This window comes from Erythrolamprus reginae, chromosome 13 (genome assembly GCF_031021105.1).
Source record: "Erythrolamprus reginae isolate rEryReg1 chromosome 13, rEryReg1.hap1, whole genome shotgun sequence".
NCBI classification, from domain to species: domain Eukaryota; kingdom Metazoa; phylum Chordata; class Lepidosauria; order Squamata; family Dipsadidae; genus Erythrolamprus; species Erythrolamprus reginae.
Window position 1 is genome coordinate 5,044,446 of NC_091962.1, and position 21,348 is coordinate 5,065,793.

The 21,348-nt window shown below is 43.9% G+C and overlaps 1 protein-coding gene across 1 annotated transcript in view; it reads right to left on the reverse strand.

Moving 5' to 3' along the window:
• RASGRP2 (RAS guanyl releasing protein 2) overlaps positions 1 to 19,290 on the reverse strand; it is a 99,631-nt gene extending 80,341 nt beyond the window's left edge. The window contains exon 1 of the mRNA XM_070766493.1: positions 18,877 to 19,290. The gene's annotated coding sequence lies outside the window, so the exon portion shown is untranslated. The remainder of the gene's footprint in view (positions 1 to 18,876) is intronic.
• Between the last annotated feature and the right edge of the window lie 2,058 nt (positions 19,291 to 21,348).

The following is a 21,348-nucleotide window of genomic DNA, read 5'->3' on the forward strand; positions in this document are numbered from 1 at the left end:
TATTGTCTTGTCAGCCAGACATACCCTTACTAGGATTTGAACCTTGACTTACAACAGTTAGTGACCATTCAAAGTTACAATAGGATTGAATAAAGTGACATGGCTGTTTTTCACACTTACGATCACGTCAGCAGTCACGTGGTCACGTGATCAAAATTCGGACACTTGGCAACTGGCATGCATTTATGACCCTTGTAGTGTCCTGGGTTTACAGGGTCCGGTTTTGCAACCTTCGGACAAGGAAAGTCAATGAAGGAAAAGGGGGGACATGATCGAAACATTTAAATATGTTAAAGGGTTAAATAAGATCCAGGAGGGAAGTGTTTTTAATAGGAAAGTGAACACAAGAACAAGGGGACACAATCTGAAGTTAGTTGGGGGAAAGATCAAAAGCAACGTGAGAAAATATTATTTTACTGAAAGAGTAGTAGATCCTTGGAACTTCCAGCAGACGGGGTTGGTAAATCCACAGTAACTGAATTTAAACATGCCTAGGATAAACATATATCCATTGTAAGATAAAATACAGAAAATAGTATAAGGGCAGACTAGATGGATCATGAGGTCTTTTTCTGCCGTCAGTCTTCTATGTTTCTATGTTTCTAATGGGACAATTCACTTAACAATCTTGTTACTAAGTTTATCCACTGCTGTGATTCACTTAACAACCAGGTTGCTAACTTATCAATTGCAGCAATTCACTTAACGAAAGCAGCAAGGTAGGTCGTAAAACAAGGAAAAATAACAACTGTCTTGCTTAGCAACACAAATTTGAGAGTTTAATTGCAGCCATAAGTCGAGGGGGTTAGATTAGCAAGGTCCCTTCCATGCTATTTTACTACCTGTATTTAGGAAGGCAAAGAATATTTGGGTGGCTGAGCCTTTCAACTATTCAGCTAAGACTCTGCCCTCGGGCTCTGAAATTATTACTTCCTAAGTGCTAAAAATGCCTTTTAAAAAGCAGTTTTTCTAAGCTCTGGCCTGGCTATTCAATTTCTTTTGTTCCCCTGATTGCTCAAAGGTGAAGATTTTGCACTTCCCCAAAAATGCTTACGCGGAACTAAACTCTTAACAAAATCCACCAAAAATACATTTATAAATAAAATGGGCATGTTTGGGGGGGGAAATGATTTAGATGCATATTTCTCTTTGGGAGTTAAGAAAATATTTCTTTGAGAGGAAAACATATTTCCTGCTATCTCTAAATTGTCCCAACCCACCTGGAAATTTAGAAAAAAAGCATATTCCAAGTTGCATATAGAAAGACCGGATGAAAAACAGATTACTGGACAAAGCCTGGAGCAGAATTGCATAAATCAGGAATAAATTATACACCATTTCTGGTTTAATTTGAAGCAAAAAAAATAAAAAATTGGGGACAGCCTCCGTAAGCAAAGCCATGCAGCGTTAGCAGATTTAAATTCTTTCCTTGCTGACATCAACATATTTTTTAAAACATTAAAAAGAAATAAATACATTATTGCAGCATCAAAACCAAGTGGATTTGCAGTGATTTGTGGACGTATCGTGAAAAACACTAGTTGTAGACTTAACAAACCATTTGTTTTGAGACTGTTCAAAGTTACAACGGCACTTTAAAAAGTGACATGGCCATTTTTCACACTTACGACCTAATTCAGATGCTTGGCAATTGACTCATATTTATTGTCTGGCCTTCTGGTGCCTTGGAAAACAGCCTGATCCCCCAAAACATTGGCAACCCCCCAAATATTGGAACACTGCTATCATATCACCCCTGGTCCTTCTCTTCACCAGACCGGCCATGCTTAGTTCCTGCAAATGCTCTTCATATGTTTTAGTTTCCTGTCCCCTTATCATCCTGGTTGCTCTTCTTTGCACTTTCTCCAGAGTTTCAATGTCCTTTTTTTTTTTGTCCAAAATGGTTGCAGTTTCTAGTCCTGCTTTGCAACTTTCTCCAAACCCCCTGGTCACTTTGCAAAGTGGAGGCTGGACAATTCCCAGCAACAAAATACCCTAGACAAATAGACTTATAATCCTAGTTTTAGAAAGCTTTAAACATGAAGAAAGTAGGCAGCGGGGTACCACAGGGTTCTGTCCTGAGCCCTGTGCTCTTCAACATTTTCATCAATGACCTGGACGAGGGAATAGAAGGGCAACTAATCAAATTCGCAGATGACACCAAGCTGGCGGGGGTAGCCAATGCCCTTGAAGACAGGCTCAAAAGACCTGAACAGACTAACACAGTGGGCCCACACCAACAAAATGATGTTCAACATCGTCAAGAGCAAAGTCCTTCACCTAGGTAAAAAAAAACCTGGACACACATACAGCCTGGGAGAAACCCCTCTTAGCAGTAGCGATGGCGAAAGAGATCTTGGAGTCTTGGTGGATAATCAACTAAACATGAGCCAACAATGTGCAGCAGCAGCCAAAAAAGCCAATACAATCCTAAGCTGCATCAACAGGGGAATACACTCCAAGATCAGGGAAGTCTTAATACCACTCTACTATGCCCTGGTCAGACCACACCTGGAGTACTGTGTTCAGTTCTGGTCACCACACTTCAAAAAAGACATTGAAACTCTGGAGAAGGTGCAGAAAAGAGCAACCAAAATGATCAGGGGTCTAGAAACCAAGACTTACGAAGAGATACTGCGGGAACTGGGCATGGATAGCCTAGAGAAAAGGAGGCCAGAGTGGACATGATAGCATTCTACAGGTACAAGAGGTTGCCACAGAGAGGAGGGGATCACTTTATTCTCCAGGGCACCGGAGGGCCAGACGAGGAACAACGGCTGGAAGCTGACCAAGGAGAGATTCAATCTGGAAATAAGGAAGAACTTCCTGACGGTCAGAACGATCAACCAGTGGAACAACCTACCAGCGGACGTTGTGAACTCCAATACTCTGGACATTTTTAAGAGGAAATTGGACTGCCACTTGGCTGGGATGCTATAGGGTTCCTGCTTAGGCAGGGGGTTGGACTTGATGACCCGCATGGTCCCTTCCAACTCTAACAAGAAATAAATTAAATAAATAAATAAATGACTTAAGCATAGCCCATAAAATCATCTGCTACAATGTCCTTCCTGTCAACAACTACTTCAGCTTCAACCACAACAACACACAAGCACACAACAGATACAAACTTAAAGAAAACCGCTCCAAACTCGACTGCAGGAAATACGACATTAGTAACCGAGTAGTTAATGCATGGAACTCACTACCAGACTCTGTAGTTTTGTCACCAAACCCCCAAAACTTTACCCTTAGGCTACCCACTGTTGGCCTCTCCCGATTCCTAAGAGGTCAGTAAGGGGCGTGCATAAGTGAACCAGTGTGCCTTCCATCCCCTGTCCTAATGTTTCTCTCTTACTTGTATCATGTATATAAACATGGTTATATCGTAATTGACAAAACAAACAAACAAACAATGTTTCCTTTTGCATCTGGGCAGCTGCAAATCTGCAAAACAAGAGCAGCTCTCTCGAGTCACGAGGGACCAATGCACATTTTTTTTAAACGAGCGGATGTAAGAAAATGTGGGATTTGTGACAGGATATTGGCCTAATATGACATCTGCAATTTCGTGGGCTTTTGGGAATCAGGCCTTCGTTCTAGAAACATCTTCTGCCAAAGTTCAGGAACCAGCGAGTGGTCTCGAAGAACGTGCATAGAGCATTTTTCTTCCTTAAGATTTGTGGTGGAGTATGCGCCTCTGGGAAGTTTTGGACTGGACTCAAACTTATTTTATTTATTTATTTTATTTATTCATTTGTCCAATACACAAATACATAGGAAGAAAAAAAGACATGTGGTAATATATATAAGGGTAAAAGTGAACTTAGAGGAGAGGATATATGAAAGGAAGATAATATATATGATAAGTGAGAGAAAGGAAAGACAATTGGACAAGGGACGAAAGGCCCACCGGTGCACTTATGTACGCCCCTTACTGGCCTCTTAGGAACCTGGAGAGGTCAATCGTGGAGAGTCTAAGGGAGAAATGTTGGGGGTTAGGGGTTGACGCAATTGAGTCCGGCAATGAGTTCCACGCTTCGATAACTCGATTGTTGAAATCATATTTTTTCACAGTCAAGTTTGGAGCGGTTCGTATTAAGTTTGAATCTGTTGCGTGCTCTTGTGTTGTTGCGATTGAAGCTGAAGTAGTCATTGACCGGTAGGACGTTGCAGCATATGATCTTGTGGGCAATACTCAAATCGTGTTTTAGGCGCCATAGTTCTAAGCTTTCTAGGCCCAGGATTGTTAGTCTATTTTCATAGGATATTCTGTTTCGAGTGGAGGAGTGAAGGGCTCTTCTGGAGAAATATCTTTGGACATTTTCAAAGGTGTTGATGTCTGAGATGTGGTATGGGTTCCAGACAGATGAGCAGTAGTCTAGGATGGGTCTGGCACTCCTGTTAAAAACCTGGGTTTTCCAACCCGGTGCCCTCACAAAGGGTAAGGTGGAACTACAATGCCCATCATGCCTGACCAGTGGCTTGGGGATTTTAGAAACAGGCGTGCTGGTGCTTCTGGAAATGGTTGAGTGCTTTAAAATGGCTAAGGAGTAGGAAAGTGATGGCTGTTCAAAAAACCTCAACTCTGTTCGAAATTACCTAGTAATACAGCAATCCCTCGCTACTTCGCGGTTCATCTTTTGCGGATTCGCTACTTCACGGGTTTTCAGAAGGGGCTTAAATCCATTAAATCCATTGAAAATTTTAAATCCATTAAAAATTCATAAAATCCTTCTACAGTACTACTGAACTCTATTAAAGAAACTGGTAGTATATTACATGTAGTTCCAGCTGAGAAACATTATAGAATGACTGTTTAATACAAAGGGTGGGTTTTAAAAGTCCAAATACTCGTTAAATGCATTAAAAAATATCTTTCCTCTACTTCACGGAAATTCATTTTTCACAGGTGGTCTTGGAACACATCCACCGTGAAAAATGAGGGATTACTGTATAGCATTTAGGCTTATATACCGCTTCACAGTGCTTCACAGCCCCCTCTAAGCAATTTACAGAGAATCAGCATATACAGTGTTCCCTCGATTTTCGCAGGGGATGCGTTCCGAGACTGCCCGCGAAAGTCGAATTTCCGCGAAGTAGAGATGCGGAAGTAAATACACCATTTTTGGCTATGGACAGTATCACAAGCCATCTCTTAACACTTTAAACCCCTAAATTACCATTTCCCATTCCCTTAACAACCATTTACTCACCATTATTACTGGTACTCACAATTGAATAAGGCACTTAGTGATCCTGATATTTATAAGCATAATTATTTATTAACAATAATTATTTTTTTTGCGATAAAAATGCTGATTGGCCAAGTTTTCGGCCAATCAGCAATGGCAGACAAAAGTTTGGTGATGACGTATGACGTCATCGGGCGGGAAAAACCGTGGTATAGAAAAAAACCGTGAAGTATTTTTTAATTAATCTTTTTTGAAAAACCGTGGTATAGGCTATTCGCGAAGTTCGAACCCGCAGAAATCGAGGGAACACTGTATTGCCCCCAACAATCGGGGTCCTCATTTGACCCACCTCGGAAGGATGGAAGGCTGAGTCAACCTTAAGCCTACTGAGATTAGATCTGCCAAACTACTGGCAGCCGGTGATCAACAGAAGTAGCTTGCAGTACTGCACTCTAACCACTGCGCCGCCGATGGTAGTCCTCAGCTTGCGATCACAATTGAGCACTGAATTTCTGTTGTTAAGTGAGACTCATTTCCTATGTGAGTTTTGGACCCCTCTCTTGCCACAGTTGTTAAATGGATCGCCGCAGTTGATAAATTAGTTTTATCATGGCTTGCCAATTGCACAGTGGCAGATAGAACAACACTCCTATCAACATCATTGCCCAGAGCAGAGGTAGGCAAAGTATACGAGGGGATGTCACAGAGAGGAGGGGATCACTTTATTCTCCAGGGCACCAGAGGGCCGGACGAGGAACAACAGCTGGAAGCTGACCAAGGAGAGGTTCAACATGGAGATAAGGAGGAACTTCCTGATGGTCAGAGCGATCAACCAATGGAACAACCTACCAGAGGACGTTGTGAACTCCAACACTCTGGACATTTTTAAAGAGAAGATTGAACTGCCACTTGACTGGTGTGCTATAGGGTTCCTGCTTAGGCAGGGGGTTGAACTTGGTGGTCTTCATGGTCCCTTTCAACTCTAACAATCAATCAATCAATCAATCAATAATAAATAAATAAACAAACAAACAAACAAACAAATGTTGGCTCTTCTATGGACATGTGGACTTAGTATGATTGGCTCAGGAATTCTGGGAGTTGAAGTCCAAAAGTTATAGAAGAGCCAACTTTGCCTACTCTTGACCCAGAGGATCATTGGTTACCCTCTCCCCTCTTTGGAAGAGCTTTATAGCTCCCGTTCAAAACATTCTTAAAGATCCATCTCATCCTGGACACCTTTTTTTTTTGAACTATTACCATCTGGCACACGGTACAGGACACTAAAAAACAAGGACAAACAGGCTGAAAAACAGCTTCTATCCTAGGGCAGTAACTTTTCATCAAACTAGAATGGCTAGTTTAATGAAAAGAAGGACCAGGGGAGACATGAGAGCAGTCTTCCGATATCTCAGGAGTTGCCACAAAGAAGGAGTCAAGCTATTCTCCAAAGCACCTGAGGATAGGACAAGAAGTAATGAATGGAAACTAGTGAAGGAGAGAAGCAACCTATAATTAAGGAGAAATTTCCTGATAGAACAATTAACCAGTAGAACAGCTTGCCTCCAGAAGTTGTGAATGCTCCAACACTGGAAGTTGTTAAGAAAATGTTGGATAACCATTTATCCAAATGTTGGATAACAAGTCTACGGAGAGGAGCGGCATACAAATCTAAATAATAATAATAATAATAATAATAATAATAATAATAATAATAATAATAATAATAACTGAAATAGTGTGGGGTTTCCTGCCTAAGCAGGGGGTTGGACTAGAAGACCTCTAAGGTCCCTTCCAACTCTGTTGTTGTTGTTATTGTTGTTATTATTATTATATTGAATTCTATTGTATGGCGCAATATTAATGCAATATTAGGGGTTTTCAGTTCAATTGTATAGAATGGGAAGGATGTGGTTTTGTGTTTTTATTAATGTATACTGGAGATGGTGTTTAATTTCGTTTTTACGAGGTGCAATGACAAGAAAGTAAACTAGTAACCTGGTTGTTAAGTGAATCCCCTCTTGACCTCACTTGTCAGAACTTCGCAATATAGGGGATCACGTGACCCTGGGAGACTGCAACATTTGTAAGTGTGAGTCAGTGGCTAGACATCTGAATTTTGGCCACAGGACCATGAGGATGCTACAAAGGTCATAACTGTGAAAAACAGTCATAAGTCCCTTTTTTTCATCGCTGTTGTAACTTTGAATGGTCCCTAAACTGTTGTAAAGTTGAGCATACCTGTAGCTTGGGACCATGGGCTTTGTAGTTAAGCCGGACAGAAGTTACAGTCTTCCTTTGTTAACTTGCCTGGACTAACACAGCAAATATTGCTGCGTTTTTTTCCATCTCCCAAGTCAAAAACACCGAAAGACCAGACACCAGCATTAATAATGCAGTAGACAATGTAATTATTCCTGCCTTTTTTTTAAAAAAAAGTCCCGGAAAATGTGTTTTTGGGTCACACGACTGGCTGTCTCAACAGACTCTCTTCTCAACTGGGCTGCCTCAAAGCGCACCAGGATGGCCATGGATTCCTGTCCTTCTTTGGTATAAAACATTTATTTACTAGCATCATCATATAGCCCGCCTTGCTAGAGCGGCATCCTCTTTATTTAGCAGAGTAAATAAAAGAATTAAAAATAAAACAGTAGAGTATTTGCCTTGGAAGGATGCCGCCCTGCTTCTTGGATTGAGAGAAACGTCTTTGAACCTTTATTATTCGTCCCCAGATAAATGGACTCCCCCTCCCCATCCATCCCACGATCTGACCCCCTTTTTAAAAGGGGCAACTGCGCTGTTCCAGGCCCCCCTGCACCTTTTCAAATCCCCCCCAGTGAATGGACCACCTTCCACACACAGCGGCTTTGCAATTCCTGAACGATGCAATCCCCGTCTTTGGGAACAAAGAGCTTGCAAGCGGCAAAGCTGGAACAGCAGCTATGTTATTTTTTTTTCCCCTTGGCCTTGTGCCAGCCCGCTCACGCCTCCTCCTACACGTTAAGGCTGCTCCGGTGTCCTTGGAGAACCCTGGTGCAAAGTCACACACTCACACAATCGCGTGCACACAACCCTTTGCCTGCTGGAGAAGGGTTCTCGCTCTTCCCTGCGCACCCATGCGCCCTCCCTATCCCGAACAGTGGTGGAATGCTAAAAGACCCTCGCACCAAAATCTGGGGGTTTTGCTAGCACATGACACAGGACTGACCGATGGGACATGTCCAGCCCGCCTTGAGAGGGCCTCACATGAGGCCGCCCGGCCAGAGCTCCAGGCTAAAGCCGTCTCCTCCTTCAAAGCGGGGAAATTTGGCAAAAAGGAGTTTATCTCCCAAGAGGGAACTGGAGCACATGGTACGCACCCATCCCGTGGCTGAAATTTTATTTATTTATTTATTATTTATTTAATTTTGTCCCTTACACAATAATACACAATGAAGGTAATAGAGGACACCTTCAAGCGGGGGGGGGGGGGGAATAGAGAAGGAATAGAAGAGAGAATATAGGATAAGATAAATAAAAGAGATAATAGAAGAAAGAAAAAAGGATAGAAGAGAAGATATAGGGGATGTAGGAGAGACAATAGGACAAGGGTCAGAAGGCACTCTAGTGCACTTATGCACGCTCCTTACTGACCTCTTAGGAATCTGGAGAGGTCAACCGTGGACAGTCTAAGGGTAAAATGTTGGGGGTTAGGGGATTAAAGGGAATTAGAACATTTGTTTCATAGAAACCTAGAAGATTGACGGCAGAAAAAGACCTCCTGGCCCATCTAGTCTGCCCTTGTACTATTTTCCCGTATTTTATCTTAGGATGGATCTATGTTTATCCCAGGCATGTTTAAATTCAGTTCCTGTGGATTTACCAACCACGTCTGCTGGAAGTTTGTTCCAAGCATCCGCTACTCTTTCAGTAAAATAATATTTTCTCACGTTGCTTCTGATCTTTCCCCCAACTAACCTCAGATTGTGCCCCCTTGTTCTTGTGTTCACTTTCCTTTTTTTTTAAAGAAAAAATAATTTTTATTGTATAAACATTAAAAAAATAAGACAGTTCATCATCTATCATTTTACAATATACTTATTTGTTTGTTTAAATGTTGTATGTTCACTTTCCTATTAAAAACACTTCCCTCCTGAACCTTATTTACACCCATTAACATATTTAAATTTTTCGATGGTGTCCCCCATTTCAAACTGGGAACATGGGAGCTGCATTCACACAAGATGCAGAGTATAATATCCTTACACTGGATGAGTGGGGGAGGTTTTGCTGAAGTCACCCCTTGAGTTAACCTGTGATAAGAGCACCCACAATTTCAGGAGGCAGTTTGTTCCACTCATTAATCCTGTCCTGCCTCCAGGTGCTTTGGAGAATAACGTTGCACCCACTCTTCACGGCAGCCCCTCAAATATCACATCCTTCTTTCCACAGGATGGAGACCCTGGCTGAATCCAGGAGCCGAGGGAAATTAAAAAACGGGTCAAACACATTGTGGGAATGTATGTAAGCCATTCCATCGATGAAGTGGCTGAGTGCAGGTGAGTCCCAAAGGCTGTATCTAAATTATGGCAGGGTGTTATCTGATGACCCAGGCTGCTGGTGGTGGTGGTAATATGCTGACTGTGTAAACCACTTAGAGAAGGCTCTAAAGCACTGTGAAGTGGTATATAAGTCTAAGTGCTATCATTATTTCCTCCTTCCTTCCTTCCATCCATCCTTCCCTCCTTCCTTCCCTCCTTCCCTCCCTCTCTCCCTCCCTCCCCTCCTCCCTTGGGAGCAAGAGACTGACTCTGTAAACCACGTAGAGAGGACTGTGAAGCACTGTAAAGCAGTATATGTCTAAGTGCTATTGCTATTGCCCTTCCTTCCTTCTTTCCCTCCCTCCCTCCCTCCTTCCTTCCTTCTTCCTTTCCACGTTGACTCTGTAAACCACTTAGAGAGGACTGTAAAGGACTATGAAGCAGTAGATAAGTCTTATTGCTATTGCCCTTCCTTCCTTCCTTCCTTCCACCCATCCATTCTTCCTTCCCTCCCTCTCCTCCTCCCCTGGGAGCAAGAGACTGACTTTGTAAACCGCGTAGAGAGGGCTCTGAAGCACTGTAAAGCAGTATATAAGTCTAAGTGCCATTGCTAAGTGCCCTTCCTTCCTTCTTTCCCTCCCTCCTTCCTTCCTTCCTTACTTCTTCCTTTCCACATTGACTCTGTAAACCTCTTAGAGAGGGCTGTAAAGGGCTGTGAAGCAGTAGATAAGTCTAAGTGCTATTGCTTTTGCCCTTCCTTCCTTCCCTCCCTCCTTCCTTCTTTCCTTCCTTCCTTCTTTCCTTCCTCCCTCCCTCCCTTCTTTTATTTATTTATTTATTTACTGGACTTACCTGTCGCCCCTCTCCGTGGACTTGGGGCGGCTTACAACATTTTGATAAAAAATATATAAAACATTTCTAAGCCAATTAATAGAATAATTAATTTAATTTAAAAATCATCTTAAAACTAATCATTTAAAAATCAAACAATCACAGGCATACTATCACATCCCATACATTTACTGGGCAGAGGCTGGGGTCTAGTGACCCCAAGGCCTGACGACATAAGTGCGTTTTCAGGTTCCTACGGAAGGCGAGGAGGGTGGGGGCAGTGCGAATCTCTTGAGTTGATTCCAGAGGGCCGGGCCCCCCACAGAGAAGGCTCTTCCCCTAGGACCCGCCAAACGACATTGTCTAGTCTTTCCTTCCCTCCCGCCCTGCCTCCCTTGGGGGCAAGAAGCAGACTCTGTAAACCACTTAGAGATGTCTGTGAAGCACTTCAAAGCGGTGTATAAGTCTAAGTGCCATTGCTATTGCTTGCCCAGTGGCAGATTTGAGGTTATAAGAGACCTGGGCCACTCAGAGCCCATCAGCTTCTTTCCTACACACCCATCCAACATCCAACGGTCACAGTCTGAAAGAGAAACCAAGGAGTAAAAACACCTCGGAGATCAGATCGGCTTCTGGAGACCACATGGGGAAGAGAGTTTTGCTTGTGGCTGAGCAAAACTCAAGGATGAATTCAGGCCACTCCGCATAGCTTCAAAGCCCAAATACAGGCAGTTCTTGAACCCAAAGTTAAATAAATGCTAAGCAAGGCAGTGGCTAAGTGGACTTTTGCCCCATTTCATGACTTTTCCTACGGTTGTTAAGGGAATAACTGCAATTGTTCACTAAATCACCAAATTGTTAGATGAATCCTGGCTTGCCATTGACTTTGCTGGCCCGAAGCTTTCAAAAGAAGATCACATAACTTCCAGGGACAGTGACTGTCATAAATATGAACCCATTTTCCGAGCATCCAAATTTTGATCATGGGGATGCTGTGCAACAGATGTGTGAAAAAATGACCCTACCTCACTTTTTTCCCCCCAGTACCGTCGTAACTACGAACGGTCACTAAACGAACTGTTTGTCAAGCCGGTGCAGATGTTGGTGATAAATTAACCGCTTGCCACTCTATCTATAGAGAACTTGGGGTGGGGTGATTATCTATAGAGAACTTGGGGTGGGGTGATTTTCATGACGGAGCAGATACAGCCACAAAGCATTCTTCCGAGGGGTTCAAGGCCATCCTGTGCACGCTCACCTGGGCGGAAGCGGAAGGAGCACTGGCCACGCTGGCACTATCTTGAGTGGGCAACGTGACAACCTTGTGGGTGGGGGTCAAGAGATGTGAACTTTCAACTGGGTGGGAATCTCAGATTCAAGTTTCCCGGTGTGAGTGCCAGGATGGCTCCGGAAATAAATTGGAATTTTGAGGAGCATTTTTACTTGGACTCTGATTTGGTTTGGATGCTACCTGGAACCTTGACAGTGTCACTGTTGTAAATTGAGGACTATCTGAAAGGGACACCCAAAAAATACGTTGGGAAAATCCTAAGAAATCCCACCAAAACTTTTACAAAATTTTCTGGACCCAAATTTTCTGGTCTACTGGAAAAGCCACCCTGCCTGCTGAATCACACCAAATGCATTGGACTACAACTTCAAGCATCCCCTGCAGGGCTTCTGTTATGGAAGTGGCAGTCCAGACTAGTGGTGAAATCTTCCTACCTTTCCTACCGGTTTGGAAGCTCGCATCGCTCGCACCCGCGCCACCATCCCACATGGTTTGTCACCCTCTGCGCAAGCGGAGAAGACTTTGTGCATGCGTAGAGGGTTAAAAAAAGAAGAAAATGGCAACATCTGGCTGGGTGTTGATTGATTGATTGATTGATTGATTGATTGATTGGACTTCTATGCCGCCCTTCTCTGAAGACTCAGAGAGGCTCACAACAAGATAAATACAAATACAAAAATTAGCAAATACAAAATACAGTGGTACCTCTACCTAAAAATGCCTCTACTTAAGACCTTTTCTAGATAAGAACCGGGTGTTCAAGATTTTTTTGCCTCTTCTTAAGAACCGTTTTCTACTTAAGAACCCGAGCCCGGAAAACTTTCCCAGGAAATTTGAGAGCGGCACGAAGGCCCAGCCAGTTTCCTGCCATTCCCCCTTTAATCCTGGCCATCTTGGCCTTTTCTGGGCTGCCAGAGGAGCCTTTCGGTGGCGCTTAAGGAGGCTTTGGAAGTCCAAAGCGAATGAAGCAAAAGGAAAAAGAAGAAAACGGATAGAGATGGATTTATGGAAGGCTTGGGAGGGCACTTTATGTGTGGCACCGAGTAGCCACGCAATAAAGCCAGATTCCCAAGAAAAGTTGCCAAACAGGAGGGCAAATTTTGCCGCTTCCTTTGCAATTTTGCTTGGGCGCTATCCTCTAAATACCGATGGTCTCGTTTAGTGACCATTCAGTTACAACAGCACTGCAAAAGCGGCCCTTATGACCATTTTTCGCACTTTACCACCGTCGCAGCATCCCTCTCATCAAAATTCGGACACTTGGCTGCAGATTCATATTTATGACGATCGCCGTGTCCCTGAGTCATATTTTATAAAGTCAATGGGGAAGTCAGATTCACTTAACAACCCTGTGACTAACTTTAAAAACCGCAGCGATTCCCTTTAATACCTGTGGTACGAAAGGTCATAAAATGGGGCCAAACTCACTTAACAACCTGTTTCGCTTAGCAAACAAAATTGTGGGCTCAGCTGTGGTCGTAACCCGAGGACAACCTGTGCTGCTTGCAGGAACATGTGAGAATCGCTGTCCGAAATTGTATCTCCACCAGCCTGGAGAAAGGGCTGTGGACGTCCTTCTCCTCTTCAGCCATGGAACTAGGCTATCTGGCCTACTCTACAGGGTTGCTGTGAGGACCAAGAAGAAAGAGAGAAGCATCATTTACTTAAGTCATATTCTAGTTAACCCAGTTAGTTGTAAGTAGAGGACTACCTCTCTTTTGCATTTCGGAGTCGCACGAACCATTCATGATTGTGATTGGGCAGCATAGAAGTCGAAAAAATATAATGAATAGAATAGAACATAATAGAATAGAATAATCAGCCCCAACGGGCAATGTGTCTTTGGAACTGCCTCCTACAGGACTCCACATACAATTCGCTTTGGCCAAGGTTCGGAGGTATCAGGAGAACCCATCCCTGGCAAGGCAGGAAAAAGATGAGGCCAAGAATACTGCATTCAGTTTTGGTCACCATGATGTAAAAAAGGATGTTGACACTCTAGAAAGAGTACAGAGAAGAGCGACAAAGGGGACTAGAGGCTAAAGCATATGAAGAAAGGCTACAGGAACTGGGCTAGTTTAATGCAGAGAAGGACCAGGGGAGGCAGGATAGCTGTCTTCCAATATCTCAGAGGTTGCCCCAAAGGAGAGGGAGTCGAGCTATTCTCCAAAGCATCTGAGGGCAGAACAAGAAGCAATGGGTGGAAACTAAACAAGGAGAAACACAACCTAGAACTAAGGAGAAATTTCCTGACAGTGATAATAATTAATCCGTGAAACAGCTTGCCTCTAGAAGTTGTGAATGTTCCAACACTGGAAGCTTTTAGTAAGAGATTGGATAACCATTTGTCTGAAGGGGTGCAGAGTTTCCTGCCCAAGCAGGGGGCTGGACTAGAAGACCTCCAAGGTCCCTTCCAACTCTGCTATTCTATTCTATTCTGAATCCTATTCTGAGTCCTATTCTACTCTACTCTATTCTGAATCCTATTCTACTCTGAATCCTATTCTATTCTATTCCATTCTATTCTACTCTGAATCCTATTCTATTCTATTCCATTCCATTCTACTCTATTCTACTCTGAATCCTATTCTATTCCATTCCATTCCATTCTACTCTATTCTACTCTGAATCCTATTCTATTCCATTCCATTATATTCTATTCTGAATCCTATTCTATTCCATTCCATTCTACTCTATTCTACTCTGAATCCTATTCTATTCCATTCCATTCCATTCTACTCTATTCTACTCTGAATCCTATTCTATTCCATTCCATTCCATTCTATTCTACTCTGAATCCTATTCTATTCCATTCCATTCTACTCTATTCTACTCTGAATCCTATTCTATTCCATTCCATTCCATTCTACTCTATTCTACTCTGAATCCTATTCCATTCCATTCCATTCTATTCTACTCTGAATCCTATTCTATTCCATTCCATTCTACTCTATTCTACTCTGAATCCTATTCCATTCCATTCCATTCCATTCTATTCTACTCTGAATCCTATTCCATTCCATTCCATTCTATTCTACTCTGAATCCTATTCTATTCCATTCCATTCTACTCTATTCTACTCTGAATCCTATTCCATTCCATTCCATTCCATTCTATTCTACTCTGAATCCTATTCTATTCCATTCCATTCTATTCTACTCTGAATCCTATTCTATTCCATTCCATTCTACTCTATTCTACTCTGAATCCTATTCTATTCCATTCCATTCCATTCCATTCTATTCTACTCTGAATCCTATTCTATTCCATTCCATTCTACTCTATTCTACTCTGAATCCTATTCTATTCCATTCCATTCTACTCTATTCTACTCTGAATCCTATTCTATTCCATTCCATTCTACTCTATTCTACTCTGAATCCTATTCCATTCCATTCCATTCTACTCTATTCTACTCTGAATCCTATTCTATTCCATTCCATTCCATTCTATTCTACTCTGAATCCTATTCTATTCCATTCCATTCTACTCTATTCTACTCTGAATCCTATTCTATTCCATTCCATTCTACTCTATTCTACTCTGAATCCTATTCTATTCCATTCCATTCTACTCTATTCTACTCTGGATCCTATTCTATTCCATTCCATTCCATTCTACTCTATTCTACTCTGAATCCTATTCTATTCCGTTCCATTCTACTCTATTCTACTCTGAATCCTATTCTATTCCATTCCATTCCATTCTACTCTATTCTACTCTGAATCCTATTCTATTCTGTTCCATTCTACTCTATTCTACTCTGAATCCTATTCTATTCCATTCCATTCTATTCTACTCTATTCTATTCTACTCTGAATCCTATTCTATTCTGTTCCATTCCATTCCATTCTATTCTACTCTGAATCCTATTCTATTCTATTCCGTTCTACTCTATTCTACTCTGAATCCTATTCTATTCCATTCCATTCTACTCTGAATCTTATTCTATTCCATTCCATTCTACTCTATTCTACTCTGAATCCTATTCTATTCCGTTCCATTCCATTCTATTCTACTCTGAATCCTATTCTATTCCATTCTATTCCATTCCATTCCATTCTACTCTATTCTACTCTGAATCCTATTCTATTCTGTTCCATTCCATTCTATTCTACTCTGAATCCTATTCTATTCTATTCCATTCCATTCCATTCTACTCTGAATCCTATTCTATTCTGTTCCATTCCATTCCATTCTATTCTACTCTGAATCCTATTCTATTCTATTCCATTCCATTCTATTCTACTCTATTCTACTCTGAATCCTATTCTATTCTATTCCATTCCATTCTATTCTACTCTATTCTACTCTGAATCCTATTCTATTCTGTTCCATTCCATTCCATTCCATTCTACTCTGAATCCTATTCTATTCTATTCCATTCCATTCTATTCTACTCTATTCTACTCTGAATCCTATTCTATTCTACTCTATTCTGAATCCTATTCTATTCTACTCTACTCTATTCTGAATTCTATTCTATTTTACTCTGAATCCTATTCTATTCTACTCTATTCTACTCTATTCTGAATCCTATTCTGCTCTATACTCTATTCTATTCTGAATTCTATTCTATTCTACTCTGAATCCAACTCTATTCTATTCTACTTTACTCTATTCTGAATCCTATTCTACTCTACCTCTACTCTATTCTATTCAACTCTATTCTGAATCCTATTCTATTCCTCTATTCTACTCTACTTACTCTACTCTGCTCTGTTCTGAATCCTGTCCCTGTTCTATTCAGTGTGGGCTTGTTCCAAACCGATCTCCTCCCGTCCCACTCCATCCCCACGCAAGAATTGTGGCATCTCTGTATAGCAGAGGAAGATTATTATTAATCTTTTAAAGCAGGCCTTTGTGCTCGGAAATGGTGGGTTAGCAGGGAGTTATTTTTAGGCCTGCGTGTGTTGCTTTGGGGGCTCACAACTGCTCGCACCGAAGCCGATAACACCCAGGACTCCTGCTCCAACCACACACCAGCGTCCTGCAAGGCTTCCTCCCTTTGCAGGCACGTGCACACAAACACACGCGCACCGACCCACCTTGCAACCGATGCTCGGTCTGTTTTGTCCGGCGTTGCACTTTTAAATGTCGGAACCTTTCCCCTTCCCTTTTTTTCTCCCCACTGACTCCTCTCGGAGGCCTGGTTGCAAAAGAGCAGCCTTTCAGCGGCCACATTGCAAAGCAGGACTTCCCCACAACCTCTGTGTGTCTTTGTGAGACATACACACACACACAGTTGTCGACAGATTGTGCGGCATCAACATTTATCAACACAGGCAGCTGCTCCCTGCCCCAAAAAAACCCCAAGAGGAGGCATAGAAGCCATGCCTCACACCAAACAGGGGGCAGAAATGCGCGCTCTTCGTTGCCAAATTAAGAGAAGGAAGGAAGGAAGGAGAGAAAGAAGAAGAGGGTGGGAGGGAGAGAGAGAGAGAGAGAGAAAGAAGGAAGAAAGGAAGGAGGGAGGGAGGAAGAGGGGGAGAGAGAGAGAGAAAGAAGGCAGGCAGGCAGGAAAGGAGGGAGGGAGCGAGAGAGGGAGAGAAAGAAGGAATGAGGGAGGGAGGAAGAGAGAGAGAAAGAAAGAAGGAAGAAAAGAAGGAAGGAGGGAGGGAGAGAGAGAGAGAAAGAAGGAAAGAAAGAAGGAAAAAGGGAAGGGAGAGAAAAAGAAGATAGGAAGGAAGGGAAGAAGGATGGGAGGGAGGAAAAGAAAGAAAGAGAGAGAAAGAAAGAAAGAAAGAAAGAAAGAAAGAAAAAGAAAACCAGCAATCTCGGTTTGTCTGCTTTTCAAGCCACTTCCCACAGGGGCAATCAGGGCTCCCTTGAGACACATTCTTCTTTCCAGGCGCATGATAGAGATGCAGTCCTTTTATACACCGGCCTCCACGCTGCATTGCACACGCTCTACACACACAAACACACACACACACACCCAAGACACACCGCCGCCAAGGATGGCACCCCGGTGTGTGCCCGCAACCCTGGCACACCATCCCCCCAGAACCACCCACAATCCGCACCCACAGCCCCGTGAAAGGGACTCGAACCCAACGCCCAAATTCAGGTCGGTTTGTTCAGTTTCTGCAGAGAAGCCCACCTTGGACACCTCCAGGAACCACCCGACAGGTTGGACCGAGGGGGGCCGTTAAGAAACGCCCCTGGTTTCTCCAAAAAAAACCCCCCAAACCCGGCGACAATTCCCCGCTTCCCTTTTCACACACCCACCCCGGCTAGCAAAAAACGTGCAGCTGCTGAAATTTTGTTTTTTAAAGAGCGGGTGGCGGTGGGGGAGAGCAGAGAGGAAAAAGGGGGCTGGTTTTTAACCCATTTTGCACATCCAGAACGCGCGCGGTCCTATTGAGGGTTTGGGGTTTTTTTGCGCCCTTGCCTCTTTTTTTGCACCGACCTCCGAAGCCAAAAGGATGCCCGCAAAAAGCCCGCCTGGGCTGCGTTCGCACAACCACCCCAAACCCAGGTTCAGCGAAAGGCCAACCAGCAGCCCCAGCGAACCGATCCTGGAAAGGCTCGGTTGGCTTTTCGGGAAGCCGAAGCCGGGTCAAGTCAGGTTCAGGGCAAAAGGGAGAGAAGGAATCGAGAACGCGGCGGCTCCGCGGAGGAGGAGGAACTGGGCTGGGTCAGCCAAGGCGCCCGAAGCGGAGGTCGCGATCCCGAAATCCTCCCGGACGTTGCGCGGGTCGGGCAAAGCGAGGATCCCGCGCAGCCGAATTTAAGTTTCTTGCTCCGATCCGCTGGCCCGAAGAAGAGGAGGAGGGGGGGTGTCGACCCTTCCCCTAAAAGCCCTAAAGGGGTGCGCTCGTTAGCGGCGGAGGTTGCATTTGCCCAGCCGGGCACAATCACTCTGTGCATGCCCAGAGGCTCGCTTCCCCCCTCCATCTCTCCCCGCTTACCACCCAGTCCCCGCGATCCTGCGCTTCGAAGGGTCCGATCCCTCCACCCCGTCCGCTTCGGGGCGCTCTGTTCACGCTCAGAGGTCCCCTCGCTCCCTCTCCCGCTTCCTCGCTGGCTCACTCACCGTCTCCGGGGCGGCTCGCCTTGCGCGCCCGGCTGCAGCGGAGCCCGGGACGAGCAGCCTCGACTCGCCCGCGGAGGCAGGAGGAGGGGAGGGCGGCGGAGAGGAGGGGGCGATCCCAGCGGCGTCCCCGCCTCGCCTCCTTCGCCCGCCCGCCCCCGGCTTGGTTCTTGAATCGCCGCGCGCCACCCAGCCGCTCGGAGCGGAAAGGAGCGCAGTGCGCAAGGAAGGGAGGGAGGCGGGACCCCCTTAGCGGAGGGAGGGAGGGGAAAGGAAAGGAGAGGAGGGGGCGCTGGGGAGGGGGAAAGCAGCACCGTCAGACTCACACCCACCCTTCCTTCCCAGCTTCCCGCCTCCTTTCTGCCTCCGGGAAAGCGCGAGAGTGCCTCTGGGCTTACGCAGAGCGCTCCCTCTTGTGCGCGAGGGCAGCAGCTGCAGCTGCCCGGGGTCGAAGGAGGGAGGGGGAACCTCTCCGCGCCCCCAACCTGGGTTCCCCACAAGCGTGGAAGGAATCCCACCCAGCAGCAGTTTGGGAAGTGTGTTCGAGTTGTGGTCACTTGGGGTTCGCGGACGAGCCAGGAAAGGTAGGTGCGTATCACAAAACCCAACAATGATGCGCGCAGTTCAGCGCAGTGTGTAAACACAGTGTGTGTGTATATAAGGGCCCGGGCTCGGAATTAGATGGATGTTGCGGCGTGACCTACTTCACACCGGTGTGCCAAAACAAAGCCACGTTCAAACCCACAAACACCCCGGGCTTTCGGGTTTTTGCCTAACGTGACCTCCTGCAAAACTTGTGCGGTTGTTTCTCACGGCTTCCTCCGAAGTTTAGGGCGTGAGAGTCGGGTTCCCACGACCCCCACCCCCCACCCGTGTAAACTTGAGTGGATGAATTAGCCCGTTTGCATTGCTGAAAAGTCTGGACTGTATTTCCGAACAGCACCGAAGAAAAGACAACCACGTGTGTGAATGCAACTGCATGCTGTTTTTTTGTTTAAACCTGACCTGGTTAGCCATGTTGGATGAAAGCTAGAAACTTCTATGGGGCAGAGGAGGAAATGGAGTCACGCCTCTTTCCTTTAAAAAAAGCAAAACAAGACGCCAGTCCTCGTGGCTGAAAACATGCAGCTGTGCAGGAATCCCATGGTATCCTTGTCTGCAGATGGTGCAAGGGCTTTGCTCTCCCAGAGCAAACGGGTGTGCAACGCACGCCCCTTGCCCTCCCTCCTCTGTGGGAGTTTGCACACCTGGTTGCTCCTATATTCTCCGGGAATCATTTTGCCCCCTGTCTCAAATCCCTTTTGTTCTGGGGAAATGTTATACATATTTCCCAACTGCGGAGGGGGCTGCAACACACCATTCATCATACCTGATTCTCATTCACCAAACCCATTCATCATACCTGATTCTCCCCCCACCACCACCACCATCCAAGAAAAACTCCTTAATTTCTAATTTTCCCCCCTGCCCCCTAAAATAGAATAGAATTAGAAATATAGAGTAGAGCAGAATAGAATAGAATAAGAAATATAGAACAGAATAGAAATATAGAACAGAATCTCCCCCTCCCTCCCCCCCTCCCTCCCCCCTCTCTCTCTCCACACCCTCTCTCCCTCATCCATCCATCCATTCCAGGCTATGGAATGGAATGGAATGGAATGGAGTAGAATAGAATTAATTGAGAATACAGTAGAATCCGAATTTAGATTAGAATAGTGTAGGAATCGAATGAGGAATGAAATGAAGAACAGAACAGAATAGAAAATATGGAATGGAATGAGGAATGGAATAGAATAGAATAGAAAATATGGAATGGAATGAGGAATAGAATAAAATAGAAAAGAAAAAAGAAAATATGGAATGGAATGGAATGAGGAATGGAATAGAATAGAATAGAATAGAATAGAAAATATGGAATGGAATGAGGAATAGAATAAAATAGAAAAGAAAAAAGAAAATATGGAATGGAATGAGGAATGGAATAGAATAGAATAGAAAATATGGAATGGAATGAGGAATAGAATAAAATAGAAAAGAAAAAAGAAAATATGGAATGGAATGGAATGAGGAATGGAATAGAATAGAATAGAATAGAAAATATGGAATGGAATGAGGAATAGAATAAAATAGAAAAGAAAAAAGAAAATATGGAATGGAATGAGGAATGGAATAGAATAGAATAGAAAATATGGAATGGAATGAGGAATAGAATAAAATAGAAAAGAAAAAAGAAAATATGGAATGGAATGGAATGAGGAATGGAATAGAATAGAATAGTAGAATAGAATAGAAAATATGAAATTGAGTACAGTAGAATAGAATAATAAAATAGAATCGTTATTGAGAACAGAATAGAATACAAGTAGAATAAAAACTTTGTCACTTTAAATGTGCACTAATTAGCATACATTAAAATGAAATTTCGTGGCATTCAGCTCTCAAAAGATAACCATTATGCATATATCCCCACATCCA